The 12676-nt window shown below is 48.6% G+C and overlaps 1 protein-coding gene across 3 annotated transcripts in view; it reads right to left on the minus strand.

Annotated features, from left to right (window-relative positions):
* BRINP1 (BMP/retinoic acid inducible neural specific 1) overlaps window positions 1–12361 on the minus strand; it is a 76670-nt gene extending 64309 nt beyond the window's left edge. The window contains exon 1 of one of the 3 annotated variants that reach the window (XM_072352635.1): window positions 11930–12361. The gene's annotated coding sequence lies outside the window, so the exon portion shown is untranslated. Of the gene's footprint in view, window positions 1–1784; window positions 1868–11929 lie in introns of those variants that run through there. The other 2 variants (XM_072352637.1, XM_072352636.1) reach the window with 2 other exon arrangements.
* Window positions 12362–12676: the final 315 nt, after the last annotated feature.

The following is a 12676-nucleotide window of genomic DNA, read 5'->3' on the forward strand; positions in this document are numbered from 1 at the left end:
TAACTCATCCAGACAAATCGAATGCGAGACATCCAGACTTCAGGTCCTGCCACAGCAAAGAGGAAAAAGCTGTTTGTTCCTCTTCGCCCACATATCTCTCTGCCCTGTAAGTCTTTGCTCTATTTTTGGGCCTTTAGGATACAGATCCCAGCTTTCAATCAACCAAGGCTTCCAATCCCTGCACACCTTCAGCTGACATCTATTCACATCTGTCCCTTCCCCCCTTCTTTGCTTCTCTTCTCTTTTGCCCATCCTGCTCCTTGTTCAACCCTTGCAGCAGGCACAGACAGGACACACTATTAACACTTGCCACTTCATTAGTCATCTTCTGCAGGAGGAACAGAGGAGGAGAAAGAAGGAAAGTGTGCAGAAAGGGAGAGGAAGGAAAGCTGAATTCGAGGAAAAATGACAAAGAATTGAAGGTGTGAATGAGAAAGTGCTGGAGAAGAAGAAATATAAGAAAAACCTAATGGGTGAGAAAGAGATTTGTAATTAATCTGCAGTCTAGTGAGAGAGCAGGGGAATGGAAGTCAAGACTGTATGCTTCTCCAAAGGCTTCTACTACTGATTTACTCTGTGACTCCAGACTAATCTTCTTCTTTTCTCTTTTATCTCCCACTGCTCTGTACCCTCTGAGTATAAGTTATTTGAGGTATGAATTGTTTTAAACAGTGTGTAGCACAAAGGAAACTGCAATCATAGGCACCGAAGACGCGAGACGTTATTTTTAACACGCACTAAAATCAGGCACAAAAAAAAGTGCTATGGGATCGACTGACAACGCTTATTAATTCAGGCTGAATCCATTAGATAGAGGTTGTCAGAAAAAAAACCAGGATGGGAGAAGTCTAAATGAGTCGAAGTACAACTGAGTTATTTCTAAACTCTCACGTTGTGCTGTTGATTTCATTGTACCTTACTCTCCTCTAGTCTAAACCTACATTTAACAGAAAATTTAAAGTAAAACAGTTGGATTTACAGGAAAACGAGTGAGCTAATCCTTGTTTCCAGTATGTGAGAACAGTTCCCAGGAAATAATCTCAGAGAGATTGGATTTACTTTTTCCATTAGAAATTGCCACGTACAGCTGTTGTGTTTCGAGGCAGTCACAGCATCCCTTTTTACCTCTTGTTTCTCTGAATTCTTGCTTTTCTCTTCTTTTGAAGAGTTTTTTTAAGCACAGCCCCCTCTAACATGTAACCAGAGGCATAAGGTCTCTGCAGAAAAATTGAATGAGCGATATCCAAATGCATGTCTTCAAACAAAACACACAGCTCACCACTATCAGCAATCCCTAATCTAACCCACCAAAGAGTGCTTTGAATGAGGTGTAGACTGCAGGAACAGTAGAAGCATGTACAGGGGATCCTGCTCTCCTATTCCTTGTGTATCCTCTGCCTTCCATTCCCACTCCCGAGCTCTCAAGCATGCTGCTCTGCTCCCAGCCACCCAGTGTCAGTCTCCGTCCTAGAAGTACTGAGGGAAGCATCACCTGTTTAGTTTCCTGCAGCCAGTGGATTTAACACTGAATTGTATTCACAGATATCTGCAGACAAACTGGAATGCTGTGCAAGCACAGCAGAGCGTGTTTGTCCCCAGCCCTTCTGGCCAAGTCTGCTATAGCACCTGAGGCAGGATCATGCCCCAGCAACATGGAGGTCAATCCTTGACCTCCATGACAAGATGGGTTTGGGGGCTGCTCTTTGCTGGTCTCAAGGCTCTGTGCTTCCTCCCTTCCTCTCAGAGCCTGTTGTATTAACAGAGAAGATGCGACTGCACATTACCTTGACATGAGCTGCAAAGGCAGAGACAAACTCAGAGCTGCATCCTTCCTAACACAGTGATTTCTTCCACCATGAGCAGCCTGGAGGAGCAGAAGTGAGAAGAAGAAAAAAAAAAAAAGCAATGGAAAAACATACTGACTGTTTTCAAAATTAAAAACAAACAAAGTAATGAGAAGCACTGCAGGAGAATCCACTGCTAGGAAGGACTTCTGCTCTTCTTTTTAATGTAAGCAATTTTATCATTAATTGCTATTTACTGCCCATGTTGGAGTTGGTAAAAAAGCTAATACACTGCACTGAAATAGCAATCTTCATTCAGGTGTCTCAAAGAACAGTATGTATGTGCATGCATGGATCCGTGCACTTGCATACTTCCTTGCGCACACTGTGCAAGCAAAAAGCCCACATCTGTGTGCAGGAAAGGGAAAGAGGTAAAATCAACATATTCTTCCTTTATATATTCCAGCAAAAGGCTAACTTCATTAGCGCTCTTAGGTAATGAGAAGATAAGTAAATGCAGGTCAGGCTTCTAAACACAGAGCCAATTTGCTGAGGTGGTAGGGAGTCAGATGCAAACCAGAGCTGCTTTTTGCCCTGCACTGGAAATGTAAAGACTCAGCACTGCTTAACACCAGTCTTTGGGGGACTATATTTCCTGAGGACACGGGTTGCTGAATTCTTCAAAAAATCCAGATTTTTCCTCATGCCAAATGTGGAGCCGAGTTCCCTGAGTGGTTCATATTCACCGTGTGAGCCGGAGGGCTCGGAACTGCAGCTTCGAATGAAGAAATTCAGCTCCTATGTACGGAAACACACGCATTTCAAAAGCTCTTCTGGAAGGTACCAACCTAAGTGACCTGCCCAAGGTCATATATAACACGTCGGTGACAGCATCAGAATTGAACTATCTCGGCACGGCGCTGCTTTATTCACACAGCACTGTTGCATCCCAAAACAGCCGCTGCTCCCGATCCGCTGCTGCCTTCCACTCCTTATCGCAGTCTCCTTAGAGACACATCTGTCCTGTGCTCCGTAAACCATAATATACCCATAGTCTTTTATTCACTATCCGTCACTGTGCAGTTTTATTGCAGATCCCTGAGTTATCCAGCCTAGCTTACAATCCGCTTATTCCTACCAGCCATTCTCCTTTCCAACCCGCACCTCACCTTTCAGCCTTGTCAGTGTTTTAAGCCTTTCAGGTACTTGAAATGCAGGGACAATTCTCATTCCCTGGGGCAAATCCAGCAGAATTTCACCATAGCCAAACCTGCTGGTTCCTTTCTACCTTTTCTCTATTTGTCATGCAAATGGTTGGAAACCAGAACCTAGCACTGGTCTCTGCAGTCACATTCGAACAAGTCCTTCAAGAATACTAACTCACAACTGCCATTTTAAAGCTCTGATTCCAATTCGTGCTGTCTTTAAATATTACTTCCCCCCTCTTTTCCGCTCCCTTCATCAGAAATGAATCTTCCAATAATGCAGGTAAACTGCAATCCAACCCACAGCTACTCTTCAGCTTGCATCTTTCTCATGCATTTTGCAGGATGAAAACTCTGTTGTCCATCCTTCTCCTTTGCAGCCAAACCTATAAGCACAGCAATCATCACACCTACAGAACACCTTGCAAGCAGATTTGCACCTGCTTGTCACATCACTATATTGTTTGCAAGCCAGGAAGTAAAAGAATCATTTTTCCTTGACGTGGCAATTTGTCTTAGCACTTGCACCAGTGAACTTTGTTTTCCTGCCTACCAGCTCTCCTCTCCCTCCCAGCTCCAGCCATATACCTCTCCTGGAGCTTTATTCCACCTACAGCATGTGCTCTCCTCACAGCCATCAGCTTTTCTTCCTTCCCACCTTTTCAAAGGAAACACACTTTAGTTACCTGTCCTAGAGCAGCTGGTTGAGGAAGAGCAATCTCTTTGCACACCTGGGGATGCTTATGGCCACAAGACATGTGGTCTTCAGAAAGCATCCCCTGCCACCCCTGATGCACAGGGCTGTAATATGGGATGGATGAGATGGGATGCAAAAGGGCTCTGTCAATGCTATCTCCCCTACCAGAGCAGTTTGGTTGGAAGTCCAGATGTGCCAAGTCATTTCTCTCTGCCGCAGCTTTTCCCTGTGAGCCCAGGTGATAATTCACACACACACCTTAAAGGCTGATTTTCCAAGTGTTCAACATACCCTACTGCAATATTTAAGGCCCCATTTTCTCATACGTTCTGTTGTTTTGCCACTGAATACCTTCAAAATGAGTGAAGGCTAAGAATGAGCTCTTGTTCCTACAAACTGAAATGCTTCCACTGACTGTAATAGGATTTGAATTGATCCCTGAGCTTTGTGCTGCACTTCCCCTGCTACAGAGCAGTAGTGACAGCATTTCCTGCCTTCTTTTCCTACTCCTCTGTCTGGACTGCAAGCCCTCAAGGGCAGAGAGCTCGCACCCATACAGTACCTTGCACAGGAGACTGCAGGCTCCTCAGGGCTCCGTGCTGTCCTGCAGATAACAGCAGCAATAGGGGAAGCTGAAATGTTCAGCTCAGGGTCATTGCAGCTGCTTACAACCGCCCATTTTATGTGCTGTTTCAGTATCTGCTGTAATCTTTGCAATTACTTACGTGGGAGTTGACACAGGAGAAGAGACTGTTGGATTGATATTCTGTTTGGCAATGATGAAAACCTTTTTAAGGAATACTACCTTAATCCAGCACCCACAGAAGCAATTTGCTAATCTCTTTGCTGACTTAGCTTCAATCAGTCATATTACCACGACCAGTCATATTACCACAACCAACCATATTACCAGGCCAACCATATTATACTCTTACTAGGCAAAGAGAAAATGTCCTTCCCAACCCCAGAAGATGGTCAGCCTTTGCTTTGAAGCATAAGATCTGATTACCATCGTCCTAGATTGCAGAGCTGCAAATGCTATTAATTGCTACAAAGTTGTGTAGCCCTTTTACACTTCAAATCCACCCAGACTTTCATCTCAGCGACATCCTGCAGCAGGGAATTGTGTAGCTTCACTATAGGCTGAAGAAAGGACTATTTCCTTTTAATTTGCTTTAAAAGTTGTGCCCTTTAATTTTGATGCGTCCCTTGTTCTTGTATCATCAAAGCGTTAAAATGTTTCTGATCGCTTTTCTCTCTAACCTTCAGATACTTTTGTGCTGGAACCCAAATGTACCTTCTTAGTCCTAAGCTTCCCCAGACTAAATAAACTATCCTTTCCGGTCTTTCCTCATTGAACTTGTTAATATTTGTAAAGCAATTTAAAATATATTAATATAGTTCAATTATAATATCGTTTCTATTTTTCATCCTTCCTTTTAATGTCTCAAGTATCCATTTAATTTGCCATCAATCTCCATTGATTCTCCTTCTGATGATATGTTAGTCTTTATAATATCCTGGGGAATATTTCTTCTGCCTTCCTGACCAGCATTTTGGAACAAAGACACTGAACTCCATCGGATCATAAACATGATTCACTCTGCACTCTACACGCGTATGGATTTGCAGTTGCTTCGACTTTGATCTTGGAATCAGATTTCATTATGCCCACGGTAATTGGAAATGTGTCTGTGTGATTCAGGCTGCAGGATCAGGCCCTCAGCAGACATGATGGCTCTGGGTTGGTGACAGTTCAGCACATATTTAAAAGCCCATGTTCAATATTCCTTGAGCAATACTTAAACCCTCAGTAATGTATCCTGCAGAAACGTGGCCTGCATGCTACGGTCGCAAGAGCTGGGCTCCCAGTGATACTGCATGCAGCTGTCGTGAGACAACTGGTGACTGCACATCCCCAGCCAGATGCACACAGTTCTCCTCCAGGCTTCCCCAGTCCCTTCAGGGCCAACCATTCAGCCATGGGACACAAAGCCATCACTGGATTGACCCTTCATGTCACCCAGAGTGGCAGCTCTCATACAGCTCTTCCACTGTCTCAGCCTCTTAACTGAAGGACTTCCATTGGCCCCTGATGTGTTTTTTTCACCCCCGCCCTGTTGCAGCAATTCCAACACATGTTGCTTCCTCCCACTGTTTTGGTGAGATCACTTCTGAGCTGCTCTCATTTTTAACACCGTCCGACCCAGCTCCACTGCCCAGATGTTCCACTCCTTCCTCCATTTCACCACCATACATCCTGAGCAGCACACTCACTTCTGATCGCTACGTTTTACCATTAACTTTCCTCCTCTAAAAGCAAAGGAAGCTACTGATACATCTATCTGTAAATGCACTATATATATAGGCACAAAACAGTGAAGCCTGGAGTGGTTTTGCAGAAACAACCCCGAATTTGGATGGCATGACATAAGCAATTCTAGAAATAGCTGCTGGTCTTAAGGCTACATTACAGGTACAAGTCTCCCCCTGCACTGAGCAGTGCAAGAAATGCCTGGAACAACTCTACCATCCTCATACTGTAGGCAAGGAGGTGGCCTGAGCCAGGAAGGACCTAAAGCCACATTTATACCCCAGCATATGTCCGAGGCTTTTTCTACCTGCTCACCATCTGTACCTGCCTGAAGAGCAGCCACATGCAGAAAGCAGTCAGGCTGCTTCAGCACTCAGAGTCTGCCTGGCTGCTGCGTATTCCACCCATCCCAAAAGCCCAGCTAGAGATCCACACCTGCTTGTCTCGATTCTCCTGCTTGTCTTGATGCACTGGTTTCCTCCCCAGGGTCACAGTTCAGTTCCTCCTGTCCTTCCATGGTCCTTCTTTGCACTTTTCCAACTATTGCTCTCAACAAACATCTTTTATTTATTCTCCCGGTCCTGGCAGCATGTCTGGAATGTATTGCTTACACCAGGCAATGGTTCTAAAGCTTGCCCTCCCCGTCTTCCATTCTGCTTAGCAAGTCAGCATCCACAACCGCAAGGATAAATTATCACAAAGGTCTCCAATGTTTGCAGTGTATCTGACAACCTCATACATTGCTCCAGCAGGTAAAGAGATGGCTAAATGGGATCAGTTGTGCCGACTCAGTAATTCTGGCCAAAACTGCATCCAAAACCATGACAGACATGGCAGAATCTAGAGAGCAGGCCAGATTCTAAATCACACTCTAAATCAAACCCCGCGATAGAGATCCTCACTCACCACGAAGCCAGTTAACTCCCCCAGCTTCGGCAGGCTGTGCTGACTTACAGCAAGCAGTTCCTGGCTTTTCACAGGCACTCACTGCACTGTGCATTTCAGCTGCAATATGCATAGAGACAAAAAGTCCCAGCTACAAGAACACCCGCCATAAGGCTCCAGGTTTTCTCTTCTATAAACATGGTCAGAAAGCACGCTTCCTCTCAAGAGAGCCACAAGACAGGTCACAGGCATGAAGGGAATGCAAGAACCTGAGCTACTCTGTGGTCTTAAGGTCCCCTTGCTCTGCTGGAAGTCATGCAAAACAAGAGAGCAAAGGGGAGTGTGAGAGCTCCCTCTGCTCCCGAGTTGTGTTTTCATTTCCAACAAAATGCCCTGGAGCAAATTTCTCTCTTCTTTTTTTTTTGGAGCTGCCCTTTTGTGTGAGAGCCCCTTACAGGTTGGTTTGCAAGGCTTTGTGTCACTGCTTGGTATGTATCAGCAGAGAGTTGGCTTTGTTGTGATTTGTTAACCTGGGAGAGGAAAGATGTCACTGTGATGGTGTTATTCTGTTCAAAAGTGCTCGCTGCTAATGCACACAGGAAAAAATTGCAGGGATTGAAAGCTGTGTTGGTGCTCCTGGTACTTGAGCTACTTCCCAGCATTTCTATCACTAACACCAATATTGCACAATGACAGAGCGTCTGGCCAAGGCTGCTCACCCTGTCCTCCTCTGGAGGCCACCATTTGAGGAAGTCCATTTAGATTCCTTGCTCTGCTCAGCTTCTGCTGCTTCAACTTACAGCTATTCCCACTGCACAGGGCAAAGCATCAGCAGCACAGCAACATAGGAGGGGAAATGGTGCAAGTGAGAGCATTGCAGCTTGTCGTGTTAACATGCAGAAACGTGCCATCAGCAGGGTGCTGGGGCTTGGTGCCACCATGGGGATCCAGCACCCAAGCAGGCCTGGTGACAGACATGGCAACAGTGCTGAGAGTAGGTAAGCTATGCCTTGTAGGCAACAGTAAGATGGATGTAGAGCACATGACTTTAGAAGAACGAATAGAAAAAATAAGTAAGCATCTTTCTCTCTTTCTCTCCTGTGATGCTGCTCACAGGCCTTCCTGCATCCAGGCTGCAAGCAAACAGCTCACCATGCAGAGGTCTGCAAACATGTGGACATGCTGAATCCCCAGCCCAAGCACTGAGGGAACACAGACCTTGATGCTCAGCTTCTTTCCAAAGGGACATCTTCATGCCACCTTTACTTAGGATCTGATCTGGCATCCCCGAAGTCAACTTCAGTCTTTAGACTTTCTTCATCTCATCCTGCATCCCCTGCCTCTCTGATTTCTGCTCTTTCTTGCACTCCTCCCATCCATCAGTCCTAGCACTTTTTCTTCCCCAAAAAGGAACAATTCAGCTCATCACAGCTGTCTCATGCCTACTCTCAAACCCTGCTGAAGATCACCTCGTTCATCGAGTCCATCCTTGCCCATGCTTGACTCCCTCTGGACATACAAACCCAGCAGCTGTACCCCATTTCCCATTCCCACACTGACCTCAGGCTGCAGCCTCATCATATCAAGCTCTGCATCTCCGCATGGCAGCACCGAGCAGGGAAAAATCCAGAGCACTCTGTGCTGACCCACAGAGCCAAGATACTCTGCCCCATCCCTGCCCCATAGGGCAGCCATCAGAGTAGCACCATGGGTCTACCAGAAGCCAGTTCCCTCCATGCATGGATGTCCTCCCTGGGAGGAAATGGGCCAAGGTCCTTACGGTTGTTAAAATCTCATGGTAGTTTTGTGAGAGGGACGGCGTAAATCAAAGCGTAGGACAGCAGCTACCCAACTCAGGGTAATTTATATTCTGCCTCACTAAGTTCATCTCTGCACTTTCAATGCGTGAAGCGATTTTTCACTTCCCCTATAGTATTTGCTGGCACGGAGAAGCTGCTGGGCTCTGTCCCAGACGTAGCTGCATTTCATCACCGGGTAAAGGATTCCTGCATGCTTGGGGCCAGATCCTCAGCAGGACTCCTGCACTTGCCAGGATCCAGCCCAAACTCATTCATTTGCACCTGGACTCCTCGGAGAAGGAGAAGAGAATCCTGTTGTTATTTATCACTTCCCCCACCCTCGCCCCCAACTTATTAGCATCCCTGGCCCCCAGTCTGGGCAGGGGGGGCGGTACGCCCTGCTCGGTCCGGCTCGGTTCCTCTCGGCCCCCACTCAGTCCCGTTCTGCTCCGCTCACAACAGCTGCGTGGAGCCACAGCGCCCCCTCCTGGGCCAAAGCAGCGCCGCCCGCCCCGCGGTCGCGGACCGGCTCCGCACGGGCGCAGCGGTACGAGGAGCTGCGTGGCTGCGGATGGAACTCTGCCATCAAGATAACACGAGAGAGGTTCCTGCGTGTTGCCCAGTCCAAGAGCAGCATGCCGTGAGTTTTGCAGTACCGTTTCCTGATCTTTGGCAATGCTAATTTTTGTTGGGTTTTTTTTTTGGGGGGGTGGAGGGAGGATGGAGTAAACCATCAGCTGCTCCACACCCTGGGTGTAAACTCCAAAAATCCACATCCAACTCATAAGGCGGGCAGGGAGATGATATGGAAGGGGCTTGGCTAGTGCTGCTTTGTGCAGCCCTTCCCCGAGCAGAGCTCAGAGCAGGCACTGGGACTGTGCCCAAGCAGATCAGGAGGCTCTGAGGTATTTCTACTGCACAGACAGCAGCATTCAGAGCTCCATGGGAGTGTGCAGCATCAGCCTCACACATACTTCCAGTATAGTAAACAGTGCGGGTGAGGAGGGAACAGGGCTACACTCTCCATCAGGATTCTGTGTTCATCTCCTTTGGGACACCCTTTTACCTACAGCACACCTTTTCACCCCGTGTTCCTCCTCTCCAAAGTTTCACCATAGACTCCAGTTGGCCTCATCACAATCCTGCTTTGGGAGAACAGCGCAGCCTCCTTCCTAGGCCCTATGGAAAGGGGAAGGGGAGGAAGGTCAGAGGGGAATGCTGCTTAAATACCTCTAATGCACTGACATCACCTCCCCTGTGTGCACTGTGCCTGCTCTGACTCGGGGGGGGGGGGGCTTGCAAAGATAGACTTGTATTTGCTCTCTACGGATGGGAATTGCTCTGAACCTGGGTGAGACTGAAGCAGAGTCTGCACTGCGTGCATTTAGCTATAGATCCATGTGTGGTTTTGCTCACAGATGGAAAAAGCAATGCGACTCTAGCAGAGCTCTTCACGTTCTCACAGAGTGGTCCTTGAACAGAGAGGGAATGACGGCTGTGGGATTGCCACTGCTCCCCCAAGCCATTTCCTGGTCCCTGGCTGCTGCTCTGCTCTTCCAGCAGTGAAATCTGTGCTGAGTTCCTGGGAACATGCAAAGAGCACTAAAACAAACGTAGACTCACAAAACGCTTTTTCTGCTGAGTGGCAAAGGGCTTTGGAGGCAGACAAACCCCAAATCAATGCCTGCAATCAGCTACAAAGGAGAAGACGATAGTGAAGGAGTAAATCACCTACCAGGAGACCTGCAAGGAAGGCAGCGTGTGCATGCTTGTGTGAACGCCTGAATCCTTGGTTCACATAATGAGAGTCTCGGCTCAATCCTGCACATTACGGTGTTCATGTGTAGATCAGCACCGTGTGTCTGGGTGCAGGGGAGATGTGGGGCTGTGAAGCTTCTATGCGAGGGTGAGACCGAGGTGCTGTGCTTAGCTTGGGGTGGATGGGGTGAGTTCACAACGCGTGTTTTATGCGCTTAGCGTGTGCAAACGTGCAAGGAAAACCCGACTGCTTGTCTGCGTGCGGTGTGGGAGTGAGAGAGCCTGGGTTTGTCTGGCTGTCACTCACGGGAAGGTCTGATCAATCTTTTTTTCTTTTTCAAGGCATAAAACATACATTTCCTTTTATATTTCTTGCAGCAGAGCATCACCTCCTTTTGACTTGGCTTCTCTGCTTCTCAATAACCCTCAAATACTTCTTTACAACTCCCAGAAAAGCCGCTTAACTGCCATTAACAAATTATTGTTATGCACCCAGATGAGCAGCCAGAGTAAAGCACGAAGGATCCTTCTGTCCTACCTAGTGCAGATGTCAATCACAAGGCTAAAGCCACACATTAACGCTGCCAGGGCTTCATCTGCTGCTTGATTTCTCTCCACAAAAAGAGAACCGTATATAAGAAGGGACCCCTCTGTCCCTACTCGTCCCTCAAGTAAAGCACAGAGGGACTCTCTCAAGCCAGAAGATACGCTCACACCTACAGCACCACACTCTTTTGGTCATAGCTGGATTTTAACCCCAGGCTGTGCCGGACCCCGGGAATGATGTCATGGTGGGCAGATGCCCTCTGTCATCCTATTCCCCATGGGCAGAAAAAGGCAAACTTGTGCTCCACGACAGCACTGAGCTGGGAGAATCCAATCTCCTGCGCTGTGGGATGCGGCCCCTCCGCCATCGTTGCCCTCCCCCGGCTCAGCCGCTGTCTCCCAGTTCCCCACTCCAAGTAGAGGCAATCAGCCCAGTGTGAGATTCGAGGCGACAGACTTTCCTTTTCCTCCGCGATTTGCTTGTCACTTGCTAAAACGGAGCTGTGGATTAAGTGGAGATGACACCATCTCCTTGGGGACGGTCCCCCCCCCCCCCTTCTCTCCGGGATGTATCGATACTCAGAATACAGATGGAGCCTGGCTGCCTCCCACCCCCGGCTCGCTGCCAACACAGCCGGAGCTGAGCACCCCCATTGCCGGGCATCCTCCAAGGGCTGCGTCCTTCCCTTGTGCTCCCATGTGCCGACAAAGCTCGGCCCCACGCTCCTTTCCTCCCCCCCCCCCACCAAGCACTACACAGGACCCGTGCCATCCAGCCCCCCGGGAACTCCGTTCTGCCCAAGGTGGGGTGCGGAGCAGAGGCACACTTATATGCGGGGCTGGGGGCGGAGGTGCCGCGGGCGTTACACAACGCGGCCGAGGCAGGACTGGGACGCCGGGGTAGTGGCATCGCTGCAGCCGCAGAGCCGCGCTCGCCTTACCTGATGCTAATGTCCCTCTCTGGCGGAGATCTGCTCGCCCGTGGGTTTTATTCGGCTCGGTAGGAACTTGTGGGAGAGCTTCTCTGTCCAGCTTGCATACTGGGTGCTGGGTTGATAATGCAGGCGTGAAAATCCTGGGGCTCTAGCAGTCCTTTTCATGCTCAGACAGAAAATCCCTCTCCTTGATCCAGATCGCGGGCATTAAGGGCAGAGGAAACAAAAATCCCCGTTTTATTCTTCCCTCTTTCTTTTTGCTTTTTCTTTTATTCTTGATTTCTTTTTTCCCCCCTTTCCTTATTCCTGTGCCCCCCCCCCTCCCCTCTCCTCTGCTGCTCAGTTCGTGGCCATAGGGGGAAGGAGCAGAGGCAGCAGGGAGAATGGAGAGGGGGTTAGAAATAAAAATGAAAAGGGCTCCAGGAGGGAAGCGAGAGGCAGGGCTTGCCACAAGGGGAGGGGCTTGGAGAGGCCTGGAGAGGATGAATGGGGAAGAGGAAAGCAGGGAGGAGCCCCAGCCTGGCCATTTTATTCTAAGAAGTGTTTTGTACATAATTAGGAAAGGGGCGGGGAAGGAGGGAGAGGGGGAGGTGGGGGGGGGGGGGGGGGGCAAAAAGGAGGGGCTTAAGCTCCGTCCAGACGGAGCCCGGGCCGTGGGAAGGGAGGATGAGACGGTGAAGGGCCGCTGGACGGGGCTTGAGGGGGGATCTAAACTTGCCTACCTCCCGTTTTTGGAGAGGAAGATGCAGAGGA

Source organism: Excalfactoria chinensis, chromosome 18, assembly GCF_039878825.1.
Source record: "Excalfactoria chinensis isolate bCotChi1 chromosome 18, bCotChi1.hap2, whole genome shotgun sequence".
NCBI classification, from domain to species: Eukaryota; Metazoa; Chordata; class Aves; order Galliformes; family Phasianidae; genus Excalfactoria; species Excalfactoria chinensis.